Source organism: Passer domesticus, chromosome 5, assembly GCF_036417665.1.
Source record: "Passer domesticus isolate bPasDom1 chromosome 5, bPasDom1.hap1, whole genome shotgun sequence".
Classification (NCBI taxonomy): Eukaryota; Metazoa; Chordata; class Aves; order Passeriformes; family Passeridae; genus Passer; species Passer domesticus.
Window position 1 is genome coordinate 1,746,807 of NC_087478.1, and position 20,768 is coordinate 1,767,574.

At 44.7% G+C, this 20,768-nt stretch overlaps 1 long non-coding RNA gene across 1 annotated transcript; it reads right to left on the reverse strand.

Moving 5' to 3' along the window:
• Positions 1-11,784: 11,784 nt before the first annotated feature.
• On the reverse strand, positions 11,785-14,486 carry LOC135301209 (uncharacterized). Its single transcript, XR_010362938.1, has 3 exons — positions 14,253-14,486; positions 13,843-14,103; positions 11,785-13,065 (listed from the first exon to the last, which is right to left on the reverse strand). It is a non-coding gene; the product is annotated as an uncharacterized LOC135301209 (long non-coding RNA).
• Between the last annotated feature and the right edge of the window lie 6,282 nt (positions 14,487-20,768).

Consider the following 20,768-nt stretch of genomic DNA (forward strand, 5'->3'; position numbering starts at 1 on the left):
TTTGCAGCAGCCTGGGACAGTGGAAGGTGTCCCTGCCATGGCAGGGGAGTTGTAATCGGGTGATCTTCCTTCCAACCCAATCAATCCTGTGATTCCATGATTCTATGATTCTGTATTTCCATGATTCTATGCCCACACCCAGCCAGAGAAATTCCAGGCAGGTCCTGGTTTTGCAGAGAAATCCCTCAGTGGTGCAGCAGATGAAAACAGAGCCAGCAGCATCTGCAGAGGGCAGGACCCCACATCTCTGAGGCACAGCTGCCTCCACTCCTCTCAGGGGGCTGCTGTCTCCAAGCTCTGGTACAAGCCATGATTGCCAGTTGCTTTGATGCTGATTAAAAAACACATAAAAGGAACCCCTGAGAGCCAAAGCTGTGCTGGCACTGCTTCCTTATGGTGCAAGATGGGATGGAGCCCGTCTCAGGCATGATCTTGGGAGTAATATCCAGCCTCTCCCATCTGTCTTCCACTCCCATGTATTCCCTGATAACTCTCTCTGTGAAATTGAGTTTCTTTGTAGGTCAGCACAATCTCATTTTGTGTTGGTGAGGAGGTAAATACAGCATGCAATTTGGGACATGAATATTGTCTTGGTTTGAAAAGCCAGGTGTCTGCTGAGGAAGGCAGGAGCCTCCCTTGAAAAGGAAAATACAAACTCTTTCCTTCTGAATTATTATAATTTTGAAATTAAGGGGCTCTCAGGCAAAGAGATTTTAGGAGAGGAGATTCACCACATTTCACTTCCTGAAGGAAGTTATCATTCATAAAAATCCAACTGGACTGCATAAAAACAAGGGAAGGTGATAAAACCTCTTCAGACAAGTGAGAGGAAGGGCAGGACTGACACCATGAACACAAAGAGAGATCAGAGAGACCATTAATAAATTTAGGCTGACAATTAAGAAAAATCAGTTAAATCGTCAGATCCTGAAGGTTTAGAGGAGCTATCAGAGAAGACAGGGTAAGGAACCAAGCTGCTTAAATGGATCTTGATACCTCTGTTTAAAAGATTTTATTTAAAAAGGTTTTATAGCATAGATATCATAACAGCAGAGAACTGAGGCATCTCACCTGGTCTTGTTCCCTAAAACCATCCCTCTTCACTCCATCTTCTGTTTCCTTAAAGAAATGCAGAATAAAGGAGCCAGAAACTCCACAGCAGCCAAGCCCAGCCTGGGTGAATCCAGCCCCAAGCAGGGTAAGATTTAGCACAGAGGCTTGGGATGAGGAGCAGGTGGAAATACCTCACATCCCAGACAACCACCTGATTAATGCTGGCAGCCAGAGGGAGTCAAAGGGAGGACTTCATAATTCCTAGGCCACTAATCTCACCATCATCTAACATCCAGGAGAGGATGGATCCTTCTTCTTCCACGAGGGGGTCTGGCTGAAAAATGTGAGTGCCAGAGAGAGCAGCCATCAATTATCTTTATGAGCCAGCTCCTCTCTGGCTGTGCCATTGGATTCATGGTCACAGCCCCATTCCCACTGCCCTTCCCTGCTTCCAGAGCTTCCACCCTCCCTGCCAAGCCTTTCCCTGCTGGAAGATCCCAGCTCTACAGAGATGGGGCAGCTGAGAAGCATTTTAAAAGATTTTATTCTGTTATCAGTCTTGTGAAAAAGTGAAACATAAGAGATGTAAAACTCAATGTCATTCTATCAGAAACCAACTTATTTCCTATTTACAATAACTCATAAATATTTTCTCACCTATTAACTTTTGCCACACAATGCTACTAATACTTCTGACACCAATCACCTATTATTTTACCCCACGTGCTCTTACTACAATACAGCTTTCACAGTTCTAATTCTCTAAAATATCTGGTCTTTTTTGCAAAGCCATCTTTAAAACTTGTTTCTAGTTTTTTCTGCCAAGCCTTTCCCCAGCACCTCAACACGTCAGGAGTGCTCCCTTTTTCCCCGCAACACAAATTTTCCTGCTTGTTGCTGGGTGTTAAAGACAGATCTCCTTCTCCTGACCTCTGCAGTGCTGGCTCATCCATGCAGAGAAAGTGGATGCATATCCCATTATCCCTTGAAGTGTTTTATGGCTTATGTTAAAGCTTTGGAGTTTGGACCCAATTTTAGGATCATGATACCTCTAAGGGGAAAGTGATGGGATGTTATGTGAAAATCACACTAACCATCAGAAGACAGATCAAAGTATTTATTTTATTTATTTATGAAATCTGAACTAGATGGTACAGCTAGGAAAAGAATGAATAGGGAAAAAAATCAAACAAAAATGAACAAATAAACAAACAAACCAACCACAAATATACCTAGAATTTAAATGATGTGAAAAACCATCTTTTTCTCTGAATGGTTCAGCTAGCAAGAGGACAGACATTTCCCTGGTGTCCCACACAATCCTCACTCCTTGGAGGAGCCCATATCCATTTTTGAGGATGTTATGAAAAGGAACTATTTACAAGGGAATTGAGTGATAGTAAGTAATGGCTTGAAACTGATAGCAGGCGGGTCTTGATGTGTTTTAAAAATAAATTTTTCCCTGTGAGGGTGGTGGGGCCCTGGCACAAGATGCCCAGAGCAGCTGTGGCTGCCCCTGGATCCCTGGAAGTGTCCCAGGACTGGATAGGGCTTGGAACACCCTGGACTAGTGGAAGGTGTCCCTGCCCGTGACAGGGGGTGGCACTGAATGAAATTTAAAAACCATTCCATCCCAAACTTGTTAAGGACCAAAATCCAAACTTTTATCCATCAGCTGAAGCAGTGAATCTTCTCACCATCGTCTCACTCTGGGAATACTGGTGTCAAACATTCAGAAATTATATCCTGAATGATTTTGTGGAAGCACATTGCTGCACAGGCAGGAGAGCCCTTGTTGCAGCAGTATCAGCTTGATCTGGGTGAGGTCTACCAGAATAATCCACATGAAGGATGGAGCAACTGGTGTCAGCCCAACCCTGCAAGGGGTGTCAGTGCCAATTTAACACCAGAGAATCCACTCCTGAAGTCTAAGGGATGCTTGGCCAGGTGTCATGGGCAGCATTAATGACTAAAATTGCTTTTTTTTTTTTTGCCATATGCAGCTTAGTTCACATCCCAGCAGGGGCCACTTCAGCAGCTGGTGGCTTTTCTTGCAGCACCTGAGTCAATTATTGACTGCAGATTAATTCCAATAGTTTTGGGTACTCATTTTCTGCAGTCTGTACTTGGAATCCATTTGTTTATCCCATAAGGCAAGAGAAGATTATTTCCCTGGCCAGGCAGGCCTTCACCATGAGTTAGACTTGAATAGGGGAGAAATGCAGCAGGAGGACAAATGTGCAGACCCCACTGCAGCCAGGAATTCACCCAGAGCCCTTTTAAATCCATGATCACAAAGAAAAGATAACCAAATACTGATTTCCTTGTCCAAACATTGATTTCCTTGTCCAAACACTGATTTTTCACTGATTGTCCCTGGTCCCCAGTGCTGGTGTCAGATTCCCAGTGCCCAGCCCAGGCACACCCAGAGCTGATATTTTTCTGAGCACTGCCCTTATCCTCAGGACATTTGTGACCCCAGGGACCCCAGCTCAAAGCACAGCAAGCCCAGAGTGAGGGGGTCTTTGCCCCCAAAAAATAATCCTTCCATGCTGTGTTTAGTATAAAACTGCCCAGCATCATTGCCATGAGTTTTTAAAAAACTGAGAGAACTGAGAGATGAAAATAGCCCCAGAGTAAATGTGTTACAGAGATAGGTCCTTGATGAATGGGATTTTCCTTACCAAAATCAAATTGTGAAGTCAAGCATTAGAGAACTAAAGTCCTTTTCTGTATTTTCTATTTTGTCATGGTTTGTTTTCTGATAGGAGTTACCAGTGTGACCAAAGGATTTATCATTTTTTTGTTTTAACTTCACTCTTCAGCAAACTCATTATATCATAAATTCTTTCTCATGCAACATCAGACTGTTTTACTTTTATGACTGTGCCATTAAAGAAAAAAAAAAAGAAAATCAAGAAACTCCACAACCCAGATCAGCTTTTAACTTTCTGTGAAAAGAAATGAAATCAGTTAAGAGTTCCTAAAAGTACCATCTCCATTTTCATCATCCTTCAGGAATATGAAAATTGTAGCTGATCAATTTTCTTCTGCCATAATAGTTAATTTCTAATAACTGGGAAATGTCGTAAGACTCACTCAGGTTATTCAGCCATCCATTTACTGGTGCCATTCCTCAGTGTTTTCACATATTCCACAGTGAAAGCTATTAAGTCTCTTCTGTCATTCTGAAACCTTTTGCTAGATGAGGAAAAGTGAATTAAAAGTTAGTTATATAACCTGCAGAACCAAATGACAACTTAAATATAGCACACACTGCAGTATGTGAGCTTAGCAATTAATCTGCAGCTAATATTCCTCTTATTTGTCATTAATTTGTGGACAAAATGGTTTCTCCCAAGGTTAACATTTTCATTATCATCTGCAAACGATGGTACATCACCAAAGTTCAAGCCATTTGAATGTAGAGCACTTTTTACATTTTTAAATATTCCTAATTCAGTTTTTATTGCTCTCTTGAAAATAATTAGGCAGAAAATGGATTATTCCTCTTTCAATGAACAACTATTGGAAACATTCTGAAATTTCATGCTTTCAGGCACCAGTGGCCACAGAGAGAAATATGCCCTTTCAACCAAGCCCTTAATTATTTTATCAATTGAAAGAGGAGCTAATATATTGTTGGCAATACACAAAGCACTGTCCTCCAGGTCTGTATGATTTTATCCATGGGCTAATCCTGAAAAACAATTAACTGCCCCAATCCAGTGATCCACACGAAGAGCTACAATAATGACACTACAATGCACCTCTGTCCCTCCTCCAGAACAAAAACCTTTCAAGAGTTTTGTTTTTAGGAGCTGCAACAGAACTATTTTTATCATCTTTTATATTCCCCTGCTCTCCTGTATTTGCCAGTCCATGTCAAGTAACTTGGAGACAGCATTAATATTTGTTCTGGAGAGGCTTTTTGCTTTCCCTAATGATCCATTCCCATTCTTTGGGCAGGAGCAGAGGATTCTGGCTGAGCGTGCTTGGACCTGCTGATTGCTAAGGACTGATCCACGTGGGGATTTAATTCAATTAACTAATGAAAGCCATGGGCAGAGTCCTCAGATTTGACGTGAGGTCGTGATTGCTTTGCTTGATTCAACCCCTGCATGAGCTGGCCCAGCAATTTTTAGAAAATGTGCCACATCTGGGCCAGATTTAGCTCACAATAAACGCATGAGATAAAGTTTTCTTTGGAGACCAAGGGGTTGGATGTCCAGAGCTACCCCCCTGCACTTCCAGCAGACTGGATCTGCTCAGTTTTTTGTATTCTGACGGAGAAAAAAACCACTCATGTAACATTGGGAAAAGAGAGTCAGGCTCCTGCCTAAGAAAAGAGAGGGGAAACAACAAATTTGGTTTTATTTAAGAGATGGACAGTCATAAACTGAGGCCAAGTGCCCCCGTACATGTTCAGTTGCCATGGAGACAGGCAGGTTTTTTTTTTTTTTATGAACCTCTTCCCAAAAAAATCACCCCAATTAGATCTGCCTTCATGCATCACACATGCCTGAACTGTTCCCTGAGGTTCCTTAAGTAGTTGTGACCAATTCATTTTCCTTGCTGACATCTAAAGAAATAACCTCTACTTCCCAGTTCCTGGGCCAGCTTCATTTCTAGTTTCATCTCTCCACAGTTTCCCCACAGCCCAAAATGGGTCACTCATTGCTGTGATCCTAAATTCCTGCCAGGGATCACCCAAGGAGGAAGGCCTGTCAAAAAGCATGGTAAAGAACAAAGTTTGGAGACAGGAGCATGGGAAAGAGGAGGAGGAGGAGACATCAGAGTGTCTCCCTTGACAGCTGCAGAGGTTGGTCTTAAAACCACTGATATTTCACAACCTGATTGTGCTCAGCATGGCAGAGGCAGCTTTGTCAGGAGCAGGGACTGGGACAGGCCAGCTTGAGGTTTCCCTTTTTATTCTGAGTTGTTCAGCTCAGCTCTGAGTACCTGGACGTTGCACATCTGTCCTCAACAGGGCAGCACTCTGTTGCTCAAATGTTGTCTCCCAGCATGTCCCATCACCTTCAGACAAAACCTTGTGAGACTGGTGGGTCCTCCCATGATTTCAGAGCAAGAAAAATGTGGACAAATGACCCTTTGAAGACTTGGGTGGGGCTCCTTTGACTGCATGCAAACATCTGTGCAATAGGTGATCACATTTGTAACTTTTAGGGGAGATCCTGGCACTTCCAGGGAATGATTCAGCTCACCCAAATGCAGTCAGGATTAAGGTAGGTGCTGATTTTACTGATTTTACTGATTTTTTTCAGAGGAGAGTTCAGGACAGCTGGAGACCCTGGCAGTAAGGCTTGACTTAAATTAATCTCATGTAAACCCCTCTGAATTCAGCCTCATGCTGGAGCCACGAGCTCACATTGACTGGTACCAATCGTATTGGAAAATTCTAATAGCACTGATTAATTTAGTTTTACAGAGAAATGCCACTTTTAGTGATTAATCTTCGGTGAATTGTTGCAAAATTCAGGGGGGTGGATAAAATGAACATTTTGGAACGCAGAAAGAGAGTTATGTTAATTAGCTGCAATCATAAAGGGAGGAGAAAGCTTCTCCAAAAGCTGCACTCTGATTTACAAGGATTTCAGCTGATTTTGCTGAAGCTGATTTTGTTCTCCATCTGAAAGGTCATTTCCAACCTAAATAAGTCTAAGTTTTAAGGGGAGAAATTGCTATTAAAAACTCACATTAAAGTGCAAGGTGCTTGGATAACTGCATTATAACTGGTTATGAAAAGAATAATGGGAACTCTTCTGGTGGCCAGAGCAATTTTTCCTGCACATTTTGTGATGATTTAGAAGCTGAAAGCCACAGGATTACAACTCTGACCTCTACAAGTTATCACAAAATCAGCTCAGCCTTTGAGTCTGTGGTCACATGAAGAGTTTCCAGAGGCATCACAAAGATTTTCTCTGGCTGGGCTGATATTGCTTCTAAACACCCCCCAAAAAATTCAGGCTTTGTGCTGGTGATTCTGAAATCAGGTGAGCTCCTGTTCTTCACAAGAAGCTCTTCACAGGGATGTTTTAAGTCAAGGCCAGAGGACATCTTTTGTGTTGTTTAAACCACCCAAGCCATAAAAAAGACTCTTCACTTTGAATTTATGAACCCCATTAACTTCCCCAGGAAAAGTCCCTCTCTCTTATTAAATCATTCCCTGGGAAGAGACAGCCACACAAGTCATCCTTGGAGGAGGGAAAACACGGCACTGCTTTAGAGGCTTCCAGATAAAAATTAATTAGCAAAACACACTGTGTAAATTCAGCAATATGCAAATGAGAGCAAATCCGAAGGCGTGTGTGCAGGCCTGAGCTGGTGCTGAATTACTGTTATATTTTGCATAAAAAGTATAAATAGTTTACCTGTTTAATGAAATTTTCAGAGATTTGTGATGTAATTGGGGTTAATAATGATACCATTAAATATACATACAGAGATAAAAAATATTTTGTATAATTTATGGCTTCTGTGGGTTCTACACTCCCAGTTTATAGATCTAAAAGCAGAAATTTTTTTTCAATTTTAATTAAGGTTTAACAGGTTGTGTGCTTGTGAGGTTCTTAATATTCTCAGCAATAGTGAAATGTATTTCTTGAGAAGAGTTGAGGATGAACTTCACTGAACATTTTTTGATGCTTTTGAACAAAACTTGCCTGATGAGTGTCCCAGGCAGCATCTTTCCCTTAATCTTAAAGGTGTAAATCTTAAAGGTGTAAAACTTATTTCTGGGCTAAACAGATGAATGGGGATACAAGGATCATAAAGTCACCAATAACGTATGTGTCTTGGTTTAGGGTAAATTTGGGAGAGAACTTCTCAAGGGGTTCTTCTAGAAAGTAAATTTAATCGTCTCTTTTTTTAACTGGTTTAGGAAAAATACTTTTTTGGAGAAAAGTAGGTAAAAAATGTTTATTTTACAGGTAAAGTATTTGCTAGCACAAAAAAAATAAAAATTAAACAATAAAATTTCTTGCTGCTCTAAAAGAGATGACAAACTCAGAAAGTGTGCTCCAATCCAGACGCTCTTCCAGAGCTGGCAGCTGTGGTTTGGGGACAGCAGGGACAGCACACACAAGGTGTGTGGGTATTCACTCTTGCTAAGCTCAGACATGATTTGTTGCTCGTGACATGGATCCCCATTCGTGTGCAAATGTGTTATGCTTAAAATAACAACTTTATCTACTGCCAGGAAGAGAGGAAAGAGCAGGGAAAGAGTCCTGGACTATGGGAATAAATCACACAGACTCCATGTTCTTCATGGTGGAAAAAAGGCCATTCTTTATTCACATAACTCCTTTTTATACACTTTTACAGACCTCGTGTGGGACTCCAATTGGTTATGAGATTTCTTGCCAATTACTTTATTGGTTAGTAATTGTTATTCTGTATTTATTGGTCACTCAAACTCTCTTACATGTAGAGAAAGTTGTTTGTGAGAGATATTTTTCATTTTTCTATCTAACAGCTTAAAACCAGTTTATACAGGTGCAAAATGGATTTTTTTTTTTACCCAGTAATTGATTGTTATGTTAATGAACTGCTCACACCACGATTGCTTTCACATGGGAACTTGCAAAGTGCCAGCTTTGACAAGGCCAGCCACTGATTCCAGGAGAGCAGGCTGGGTTTTACTAAGCCTTTCTTTATGATTTTTCCACCTTACTGCAACACTGGACAATTTTCCATGACCTGTCTGATCTGCTGTTGAGTGCAGTTGAGGCTGGATGGAGCCTAGCTCCATTCCAGCTGGAATTCATTTGGTTTGACCTTAGACATCCCCTGGCCACTGAGCAGAGTTTGTGTCTGAGCCACTCACCCCCAAATCATTCCAATATCCAAGGCACAATCTATAATTTTCTCCTGGAGGCCACAGCTGCAGGATAAAGTGTGAGGTGTCTGAAGGTGCTCCTTTCTCCCACTGCTCACAAGGTTTGTCCAAGTAACCAGGCAAGAGTGGATTTTCTTTTAAGGGTCCCTTAGATCAGGACTGATGGAAGCTCCCCAAGCAGCTCGGCAGCCTGGAGAAGAAAAATCTCCAGGGAGATCTTGTAGAACATTCCAGTACCCTAAAGGAGATGTGGCAGAGCTGGAGAAAGACTTTGGACAGGGGATGGAGGGACAGGGCAAGGGAGAATGGCTTAAAACTGCCAGAGAGCAGGGTCAAATGGGATACTGGGAAGGAATTCCTGGCTGGGCTGGAATTCCCAGAGCAGCTGTGGCTGCCCCTAGATCCCTGGAATGTCCAAGGACAGCCTGGACACTGGGGCTGGAGAAACCTGAGATGGTGGAAGGTGTCCTAACATGGCAGAAACTGGAACAAGATGATCCTTAAGGTCCATTCCCACTCAATCCATTGCAATATTCCATGATTAGATAGTTCATTATGAGCAGCCACAATTTAACCCTGCTCCCACCCCAGCAGCTCCCACACTGGGCACAGGTGAAGCCTTTGCACCACATCTAGAGGAAAAACTTCAATATTTCATTGCCTTTTAGGCAGGAAAATTGTTCCAGTGATTTTCCAGTTCTTCCTGTTCATGTTGTGCTCCTAAGAAGAGCAGTGCAGCAATTGCTTTGCATAAAAGACATGAATTTGAGTTGTGGGTACTGTCACCAGACATCTGAGATGGGGGAAGATGAATCCCATCACAATTCCACTCGGGCAAGTGGGCAATTAACCTTTCTTTCCCCTTTCCACGCTGAGTTATGGATTTATGTGGTAAAAGGGGCAACAAAGAAGTGCTTTAACGTGAATTATTTAGCCCAAAGAATTACCATGTGCCTTTCCATCATTTGAGTCATGGCACAGATCTGACTAACAAAATGCATCATGTATCAGTCTGCCCTCAGGCACCTTCCTGGGAGGAACAGGGGCTCTTTTCATGGAGAGTGGGCAGGAGGGAGCAAAGTCTGGGATCTTACTGTGACAGGGAGATCTAGCCCATGAGGAATGTCAAAGGGCAAGAGCATCAGGGTGCTGGAGATCCAGGATCCACTTCCAGAGATCCAGGGACAAGTTGGACAATGGTTTTGCCCCCTGACAAACAATGAGCAGGATTGCTCCAAGGATCGGAACAATCTTCCCCAATTTCCCTCACTTTTCACTGTTTCTGCTGCAATTTAACCTCATGGCTTTCCTCTCCTGCCTCCAGTGTCCATGGAGAATCCTGCCTTTATGGCATAAAAAGGGACTGTGAGGTGGACACCACTGTCAGAGAAAGGGACTTAAATTTGAGGGCTCATCCACCCCATAAGGATGTAACAGAGCAATTGGGTAGGAACCAGCAGGAAGAGCAGTGGAACAGGGAGAAAAATAGGTATTTTGTTTGTTTCCCTTTTTCATAAGGGGGGAAAAAAATGAAACTTATAAAAATTGCATGAGCTGGGTCACACAGGAATTCTGCAACACAGCTGGAAACTGCATCCAAGCCTTCTGAGAGCCTGCAGGAGCTGTAATAGTTTGGTGGCTAAAACTTTCTCCTTTTTCAGCAGCTGCAAAGGAAAATCACAGGTGCAAACCAACCAAACCTTTGCAAAAAAAATGGTGAAGTGCAAAAAATTCCCTTCCTTGGTCAGAAAGGATGGCCACCCGCAGAAAACCAAGGGACAGCAAATACAGAGGTGCAGGCAGGAGTGTTTAGGACATGGAGCAGTGGTGGCTTTGGTAGTGCTGGGTAAACAGCTGGAATTGATGATCTTAGAGGTTCTTCCCAAGTTAAATGATTCTGTGTTGGAGGAACAGCAGAGATCTTGCATGGAAGGTGGTGACATGGCTGATTTCCACTTATCCTGGGTCATTTTTGTACAGTTGTGTGTTCCCAGGGTTCTGCTTCGATCACAGCTGGAGTAAAATTCCAGGCTTGCCTTACCTGGTGCTGGAAAATGAAGGATACAGAGGACTTCTCTTATTTGTTGTCCACCACCACTCAGATGGTTCCCACAGTACCTCATTCCTGCTCAGGATCAAGCAGCAGTGGTGCATTTTCCACATATTCCACTAATGGGGAATAGGTTTTGAGAGAGAGAAAAAGGTGGGGACACACTTAAACCAACCAATTTATCCTCTCCTGAGCATTTCTCTTTCACCCTGGCATGGCCTTCTGGCTTCCCCATGCTCACATCTCCAAACAGGAGTGGACAACTTGACCACCTCCTCGAATTTCAGACAGAGAGCAGGAAAAAGCTGAAATTAACACTGCCATGCCAGGTCGTTTCATCAAGGAAAAGGGGATTAGCAAGCAGGAGAAGAAAAGGAGATGAAAAGTCTTGCCTGCACAAGCCATCTGGCAATTCCAGTGAGCACAGACATGATCAGGAAGCCTCTCCTGACCTGGCAGCCTGTGGGACAGTGGGCTGGGAGTGGGACTAGCCAGGATGGGTGTGTGACCCCGAGCCCTACAAGAACTCCTCAACTCTCAGGATTTTCTCTGGTCAGGAAGATCCAGAGGTGTGTGTTAAAAGTCTCTTTTCCCCAGCCCAGCTGTCAAAGAACAAGTCAGGAGTCTTCGGCTCACGTTCTCAAGGTTGTTTATTATTTCTTATCCACAGTATTTTCTCTCAGACCCACAGAGGTCTGTTCTGCAGGTCAGTCTGAGGCACACTGCCTACCCACAGGGCTGGTGTTATCTTTTACACCATAAGCTACATATTTGATATTTACAGTTATGTTCCAATACCTGTCACCTATGTTAGACAGTGACTTTCTACTCTACACCAATCCCAAAGAGCTGCCATCACCCAGAAGATGGAGGCTAGGAAGAAGAAGGAAGAAGAACAGGACAACACCCAGATCCCTCCATCTTGCCTCCTAGACCCCTGTAGTAAACCCCCCAAAATTTTGCTTTTTACCCTATAACTACTACTATTATGCTATATAAATGTTTTGTGACCTTTAATTCTTCATACAGAGGTGGTAATTTGTTCCATGGGTCAAACTCAAAGCCACAGGGGTCTTTGGCTGCATGCCAGGGTCTCTGACCCCCCTGCCAGGGCTCCAATTCCCCCTGGCTGGGGCTTGGATCATCCAGGACCATCAGGGTTCTGACACTCAACCCCCTTTCCTCAAGAACAGGAACCGAGAGAAGGAAACAACCCAACCCAAGCTCCCCCCCGCCATGAGAGACTGATTTATTCCGTGCTGGCAGGAAAACGAAAAGCCAACGTGAACTGGAGACAACAAATGCAATTAAAAGGGAAGGGAGGCATTCCCTGAAATGGCTGTTTCCGGCAGGCAATATGCTGCGGATTAGAACGTCTCAGGCCCGGAGTGGCAACATATGGCAAAACTCCCTCCGTCCCACATTAAATCCTGGCATTTTGCAGCTGTCAAGATTAAGCTGTTTGTATGAGTAACATTGTAGTTTGCTTATAGGGAAATAATATGTAGCCAGTTACGATTAATCAAGGTGTCCAAAAGCTGCTGCGGGCGCCTGGAAGAGATTGGGTTCCGTGGCAGGAGCTTCGTCTCTTAAATTATTGACATATTTTTCCCTTTTTTGTTTTTCCTTTTCTTTTTCTGTGCCTGCTGCTTTTCCCTCTCCTCCCCAGGGCACACAGGCAGTTAGAAAAAGGCAGATTTCATCCCCATGGTCCTCTCAGGAAAAATCCAACAGATAGGGCTGGCTCCATCCAACAGCTGAGGGATGATGCCTTTGCTTCACTGACCCAAGTGGGCACCAACCTGTTCCTTCCAGAGCAGAAAAAGTCCCTTTTTTGAAAAAAAAACCAAACCAAACCCCCTGCCTTTAGAAATCTGGAGGCTTTTCTCTGCAAGGGATCATGTTATTTTTGTTGCTAGAGATGCTGGCTATCCCTCTCTCCTGCCAAGAGAACTTGTGGATGCCTCACCCCTGAAGTGTCCTTTGGACAGGTGTTTGTGTGCCCTTCCTGCTGGATCCTCCATTTGGGGGGATTCTCTTGTGCTTTTTCCCAGTCTTGCCCAAATCTTGTTGTTCAAATTGCACATAAGGCAGCCAGCAGCTCCTGATGGGAAGACAAAGAACCATCTCTGTTCCTGGCTATCCCTCTTGGCAGGGAGGCTGTAAATCTTGGTTATTTAAGGGCAGAGAACAGGTGATTTACAGCAGAACAACACCATAGAAATCAATGGGAAGTTATGCTAGAAAATGTTGCATATTGTTCTGAGATCCTCCTGGGAAGGGTTTTACAACCAGCCTGTCCTGGCTCTGAGAGTTCCCTCTGGACACTTTACTGAGTGACCACCTCAACAGGGCACCCAAATCTCTCCCTCTTACCTTGGGCTAATTTTACCCAGCCTTCTGCACAAACACACAGGACAAGCTTTGGGGTCTGGCCTAGAACACTTTTACACATCCTATCCTTTCCTAATGATAACTCAACAGCCTTTTAATCTGCAGATTCATCACTGTTGTCCTCCCCCGACGAGCCCCCGAGGAGATTTATCCCTCCTCCTCTGCCCCATCCACATTTGTTGCTGATTAGTCAATATTTTCAGGCTGATCGTTTGGAATAGGACGCCTGACAAAGGCAGCCACCCCATCTCCCTGGATGAGCCACTTATGGGAAACAATCCTCTCCACAGGAGGCTGTTAATAGGGGCTGCGGGGAGAGTTATAGATAATCAATGCAGAAATCACATTTGTAAATGGCCCCTGTAGCTGCTTAATTAAGCACGGCGTTCTGGCATCAGGCATTAAGGCGCTTTAAGGCCTATTTGTCTCCACAGAAAGTATCCCAATAATATATTTGCAATTCTCTGCCAGCCCAGCCTAATCTCACCTGCCTTTTGTGGATTAACGGGATAAAGTGATTTGAATAACGGCGAGGAACTTCTGGGGGAAGGTGTGGAATCAATGACAGTGCCAAAGGAATATTTGCTTTTGATGCTCCGCTGAACAAATTTTTTTTCTCTCTTTCAACTTTCCTCTTGCATCTGACACCTGGGATGTGCTCTGCAAAACTCTGAGCCACCAGGAAACTTTCCCTTCCTGACAGAGAGCTCGGGACGTGGCAGGGAGCAGATCCTCAGCCAAGTTATTCCTGCAAGAGGGAGAAAAGGAGGGATTCAGAAGCAGGGAGGAGAGTCGAGTTGTTTATGCTGCTGTTGTTGTTATTATTATTATTTTATCTCCCACACTCCCTCCTAACAGATGTTCATTTTGGAAACGTCTTTGGGGATTGTTTTTTACCCTCCTCCTCTTCTTATCTCTCTTGCAATTCCTCATTCCCCAGTCCCTCTCCTGCTTCCATCTCCGGTGAAAATTCAGTCTTGGAGCGTGTGATCAGCTGCTCCTGGGAGACTGGGCTGGATCTCAGGAGCACCTCAGTCCAATCAATGTCCTGCCCAAAATCCACCTGCTCCCCAGGTGCAAGACATCCAGATTCCTTCTCAGCTTTCCAGACAGACAACAGCTGGGACAGAGATAATAAATTGCACATTTCCAAGGGAAACTCAAACCTGCATAGCTTCACCAAAACAAATCCCCAAATGTTGAAGTTTTTCTTCCTCTCTCTCCACTTTTCCGCTAAGTCACAGCACAGATTTTTTTGGGGGGGGGGAAAATTTTAATTCTAAAAATGCCATCATGAGGTGCAGGCAATGCCACAGAAATTAGAGTTGGGATCCTAGACAAAAGTGACTTCATCCCATATTAATAATATCAATTTTCATCTCACTAAGAACCTCAGCTATTTAAAATAACTTCTTGCTCTCTGACATTTTTATTTGCCTACTGGCAGGAAATCTTGAATAAACCCATGGTGGTGGCACTCTTTCAGTGAATAAACCTGTCATGACTTTTGGGGGTGACTTCAGACCTTCCTCCTGCCAGGAACTGTGAAATTTGAAGGAATATTGTGCAAATCAAATGGTGGGAATGTTTCCAGGCATGAGGAAGAGTTTACTTGGCTGCTGCTGAGCCTGGGAGAAGCCAGGCCCGTGGGTTGTCTGCAAATAGGTGTCATTTTAGACATCCCATTCCCTACCTGGCCCCAGCACAATTTCCAAAGGGCTTGGGAGCCTCAGTCTGTGTCACATCTGCTAGCCTGGAGCATCTCAGATGGCACAAGGAAAGGAAATGGATGATACTTGTCTAGGAAGGAAATTCAGATGTATTTTCGAAGATTATGTCAAAGGGAGCCGCAAAACAAAGCCAGGCTGTGCTAGACAAAACAATGAGGTGTGGAAAGCCCAAAATCTTATCCAGCCTTCCCCATACTACAGCATCATCCCAGGGATGTGATCCAGCTCATCCCAGCCCTGTGTTTAATGATCAGGCTCCCTTTTATCACCAGAGCTCACCATTTGTCCTGCAGCTTGTCAGGGTGGGAGATTGAGGCAGAAATCATCCCCGTGCCAGAGGGGTGGGTGGTGGTGGGGTCTGGTCGTGGTTCACGTGCTGTGACCCCCTCTGTCCTCCCAGCTTTCATTAATCTGCTGGTGACAAGGGTCATAAAGCACTGGGTCCTGCTCCTCCTGCACGGGGAGGAGGTGGCAGGGATGTGGGAGGATCCTGGAGCAGAGAGCTCTGGCAGCTGATAAATCCTTGGGTGGGAACAAGGCTGGTGTGTCCTGAGTGTCTGCACATCCTCTGCAGGGAGCTTCATGGGGGTGTGAGAGGGGCAGGGAAAAGTGGGAATTGGTGACTGGAAAAGAGAAAAGAAAATATCCTCAGGCACAAGGTGGGGATGGTCCTGTGCAGGGCCAGGAGCTGGACTCAGTCATCCCACAGGGTCCCGGAAAGGGAGGAAAGGGAGGAAAGAAAGGAAGGAAGGAAGGAAGGAAGGAAGGAAGGAAGGAAGGAAGGAAGGAAGGAAGGAAGGAAGGAAGGAAGGAAGGAAGGAAGGAAGGAAGGAAGGAAGGAAGGAAGGAAGGAAGGAAGGAAGGAAGGAAGGAAGGAAGGAAGGAAGGAAGGAAGGAAGGAAGGAAGGAAGGAAGGAAGGAAGGAAGGAAGGAAGGAAGGAAGGAAGGAAGGAAGGAAGGAAGGAAGGAAGGAAGGAAGGAAGGAAGGAAGGAAGGAAGGAAGGAAGGAAGGAAGGAAGGAATATGAATCCTAGAAGTAGGTGTGAAATAGAGTGAAGAGCTTTTCTTTGTCTGGTCAGACTACCTTCACACCCAGAGCTGTGCACAGAAGAGCCCACAAGGACAGAAAAAGCCTCTGGGGATCTTCCCAAGCACCTGTTGCTTTTGAGGCTGCAAAGGAGGAATTCCAAGGAGGTTCAGCCCAGGTTCCATGACTGCCCAAACCCATTCCATGAAGGAGCATGTGCTGGTAAAGCCTCAGATCTGATGATGGGGGAAGCTGCTTTGGAGCTGCATGGAGCCCTGGGAAGCAGTTTGGGTTTTATGAGTTTGGGTTTTATGACTGCTCCAAAAATGTGTGCAAAATGAGGCACCACTGCCTACCTTCAGTCCATCAGTTCTTTCATGGCCCTGAGCCATACAGGACCAAATGCAGCAAGGCCAAAATCTACCCCTAGAGAATGTCAAACCTTGTCCCTCCTGGTGTCATTTGCAGCTCTGGTACTGGACATGAACTCCACTGGATATTTAGGGACACCTTTGGCTTTTGTGGAGGAGGAGGGAGTGAGCCATGGGGATGGATTTGTGGATGATATCTCCAGCCAGGGATAAGAATTCTATATTTTTTACTGCTCCACCTCTCCTCTCACATCCTCAGGCTCTTCCCCTGTGGAGTGTGAAAGGTTTCCTCACGGATACCAAGCACTGGGGCTCACGAAGGGCTTGCAGAGAGCAGGGATTTGGTTTCTTCTGTGTATTTCAGGCAACATTTTTCATCCACAAAGCAACAGATGAACACAGCTGCTCCCTGCTGGGCTCCATTACCGCTCCCTGGCTGAGCTGTTCCCTACTTGAAGACAGCAAACGGAAAAGATTTCCATACCCAGCTCAGGGGAGCAGGGAGGCTGGGTCAGGTGGACAGCCAGGACCCACATTAACCTCAAAATTCCCTGCAGGATCGCTGATGGAGACAGCAGGCCAGTTTAAATCTCCTTTTCCTTTTTTCCCCTTGAAGATTTAGCGCTGTACACACCACGGCTCGTTGGTTTTGGGGGAGGTTTGCTCCCATTTGGTAAAAACAGCTGTTAAACTTGCAGACAGGTTCCAATCCAGATGCTAAATATCTTCCCCTTCGTGTCTCTTCCTGCTTCAATAAAACCCCTCTCCTCCTTCCTCTGTACCATAAATGTAAAATAAATGAATAAAATCAGCTTTTGCGCTCCTGTATTAATGGCTGAATGGGGAAATCTTTACATTTGTCCCCACCATTTGCTCTGTGACCCTGCTTCTTGATCTAATGGTTATTAGTCTACCAGAAGACTGAATTCCTGAGGTTATAATGAACCTTAAGAGCTTAAAGCAGAGATTTTTAAAACTAAATACCTCAACCATACCTGTAAGTGATCACCTTTACTCCTAACTACTGAAATAAGCTCAAAAATAGGCTTGAAAATACTTTGAAAAATGAATATTCCCAGTCTGGGGGCCAGACTGATTCCAGAATCCATCATGTTAAATCCTGGACATGGGAGATGTCCCAGGAGATGGGACAACACCTCAATTGCTCTTCAGTGCTGGGAAATGTCCTGGCTTCTCATCCCTGGGCCTCAGTTGCTCTGTGTGAAGAAATAAATTCACATTACTTTTGTTTTCAAAGTCTCTGTGCCCTCCCATCCCTTGAGGGTGGGAAAGCTTTATTTTTCAGTATTTATGCCAAAGATGCCCATCCTTTACTCACTGACTCTTGTTTCTTTCAGTCCTAACACTGCAGAGTAAAAGTCCTCTTCCCAGGACTGATTTTCTCCTAAAGTTGACAAAATTCTGCATAAACAATGCCAGAGTTTTTCTGGAGCTGCCAAGGGATCAATTAACAGCAGAGTTTGATTTTTTTTTTCCTAAACAACAACAAAAAATCAATTAAAATATTTTGGGAGTATAATGTAAATACTTTCCAAGTCCTTAGAATAGGTGATGTTGGACTTCCTACAGAGGGTTTTTTGTGAGGGGGTGAAATTTTTACAGTTTGTTAGCTGAGAGTTCATCAGAATTGTTGTTTATCCAAGGATGGTTACAGCAGGACGCATGGGATGCCCCAAATGTTTCTGGGAATTAATTTCCCATGCCATCTATCCCATTCCTATGGCCAAGGTTTGTAGAACCTGGGATCTGCAGCTCACTGGGCTCTCACCTTCCACTGTGCTCTGTCTTGCACAGAGAGTCTTGGGATCATCTCAAATGGACATTTCCACCCAAAATTTAGCATCTCCTATCACAGAATCACAGAATCAGGTTGGAAAAGAGCTTTGAGATAATCAAGTCCAACCTATGACCCCTAACACCACCTTGCCAACCAGACCATAAAAACTCCTGAGTTTTGGGGTCTGTGAGGAACTGGTCTCTATGGGATTTAGGTTTCCATTCCCCTGCTAAATCCAACAAAATCCTAAAGCCACCAAAAGGTACTTTATCTCACCCTAACTAGAGGATTTTGTGAGCCCTGGGTTAGTCATTGATACTGAGATCTTCATGAGCTCACATGTTGGCCTGTTTATAAATCCATCCTTAACTACAAATGCCATTGAATGTCTTTGTTTACCCAGATAAACTCCCCTCCCCTCTGGAGAATCTTTAATCTACAAATGTGCACCTGAGCTGAGTGTCCTGGCTCCCTGCAGGCAGCTGGGGTCGAGCTGAGATCACCAGTGCAGTTAAAGCTGTCGTTCAAGCAACGAGAAGCAGATGAGAGATGAACCACATGAAATTTCAGTGCCCACACCAACTGTCTCTCCTGATAGAGATCACTGAGGGTGACATGCTCAGAGGCAGATTCTCTGTTGTATCCCTGGGTGACTGTCCAGACTCCTTCCCTAATCACTGCTGAGACTGGCACCTGCAGTCCTGCCTCCCTCTTGGATGCTTCATGTGGTGACATGTCTAGGTTTGAAAAGACAGGTGTTTGCTAAGGAAGGCAGGAGTCTCTTGTGAAATGGAAAATTTAACCTCCCTCCCTCCAAATTATTATAATTTTGAAGTTAAAAGCCTCTCAGGCAAAGATATGGGAATGGGAATAACAGTTCTTTACTAGGAAAGCTAAAAATACAAATGTAATAGTATGAACAACAAAACAAACCAGAGGCAGAGTGAGAGCAGGAGCTGAGCCCTGTGGGTCAGGGGGGTGGCACAGCCCCATCCCATGGGGGCTCAGCCCTCCTGCAGTGCCAGCTGTGCTTCTGCTGGAGCAGGGATCCTGCACAAGGCTGCAGTTTTCCTCTGCAGCTCCAGGGCTGCTGGAGATGGGCCTGCTCTTCCTCTGGGAATGCAGGGCAGGAGAAAGCTGCTCCTCTGGGAATGCAGTGGGCAAAGGCTGCTGTGCTGTTCCAGGCTCAGATTGGATCCAGGTAGGAATGCTTGGCTCCTGCCCTGGGCGGAGCATCTCCCCATGGGATGCTGGAATTGGATCAGCCCTGCAGGGACACTCAGTGGCCATGGAGAGCAGAGATCTCCTGGAGGGAGGATTGGCTGTGGGAGAAATAAAGAAAACTGCCCCATGGACAGGGAGAACTGCCCAGCTCTGACAGATAGGGACAGAACACACACCCCCATTTCCAACCCAAGACATGACAACACCCATCTTCTTCCTACTGACTGCAGAGGGGACAAGGACACTCTTCTCCTGCACACCTCATGCACAATTTGCTCCATGGGACACCACCACCATGGTCACTTTGAGGGGGTCACCTCAAAATCTGGCTGTCCACCCAGGAATGTGAGGAACCCTGGAGATGCCATGTGTGGATTGAAAAGCACCTCTCAGTGGAGGCAGATTTCATTTGTTCTGTGTAATTTTGTCCTGAGGCTCAAAATCAGGGAATTATAGAAAGCTGTGAGGTGGAAGGGGCATTAAAGATCATCTTGTTCAAACCCATGGGCAGGGACACCTCCCACCAAACCAGGTTTTAGTCCAAGCTCTGTCCAACTTGGCCTTGGACACTTGTAGGGATGGGACAGCAGAGCCCAACTCTCGGTGCAGTCTTGAACATGTAAGGTGAAATATCCATGGATGTTCATGTGGATATCCATGAAGGTGTTGAGGTGGAAATATCCACGGATATTCATGTGGATATACATAAAGAAGTGAGATGGAAATATCCACAGATATTCATGTGGATATCCATGAAGGTGTGAGGTGGGAATGATGCTCTTGGATCCTCTGCTCTAAATCTCAGCATCCTTCCACCAACAGATCCCACCCTCCTGCAGTACCAATGGCTTTCAACCTCACCACAGGAGAGAAATTAAGGATATACTGACAAAAGAACTATTTTGATCCATGTCAGCTGCAGATTGGCCCCACCCCAGTCCTGCACATGCCCATAGAAACAGAAGAAGAAGCAACTGTTGTGAAAGATTCAGTAAAGGAATATAAATGCACATTTGTTGATTAAGAGTTCCCTTTGGCTTTGCCACTGAATCCCTCTATAAAAATACTCCTGTTGTTCTCCTCAGAGGGATTTTTTTATCCTCTTCTCCACCAAAAATTGAGAAATATGTTGTGTGAAATATCAAGACTAATTAGACCAAATGGTGCTCAGATCTGTTGCTGGTTTTCTGGAGGATTGCTGACAGCTTAGGAGACTTTATTTTTCTTTCCTGTTAACTAATTATGAACAATTCTCCACACAGT